General features: G+C 48.2%; 1 gene segment (V, D, J or C); it reads left to right on the top strand.

The window, feature by feature from the left end:
- Positions 1 to 336, top strand: part of LOC104834225 — a 5,359-nt gene that overhangs the window by 3,594 nt on the left and 1,429 nt on the right.

Here is a 336-nt window from a genome sequence, read left to right on the forward strand (position 1 = left end):
ATCGTAATTGCAGCAGGATCGTAATTGCAGCAGGATCATAATTGCAACAGGCCCTTATGCTTTGGCATTGCAGTGTGATTGCAAATGCAGCAGGATCACAATTGCAGCAGGATTGTAATTGCAGCAGGATCGTAATTGCAGCAGGATCCTTTGCTTTTGCATTGCATCCCACTTGCAGCCACAGGAGGGTTGCAATTGCAGCAGGATCACAATTGCAGCGGGATCTTTTGCTTTGGCATTGCATCCCACTTGCAGCTGCACCAAGCTTGCAATTGCAGCAGGAGAACTTGGAGCTGCAATTGCAGCAGGGTTGGAATTGCAGCGGGATCATAATTG

Source organism: Haliaeetus leucocephalus, unplaced genomic scaffold (genome assembly GCF_000737465.1).
Source record: "Haliaeetus leucocephalus isolate CR32 unplaced genomic scaffold, Haliaeetus_leucocephalus-4.0 Scaffold320, whole genome shotgun sequence".
Classification (NCBI taxonomy): Eukaryota; Metazoa; Chordata; class Aves; order Accipitriformes; family Accipitridae; genus Haliaeetus; species Haliaeetus leucocephalus.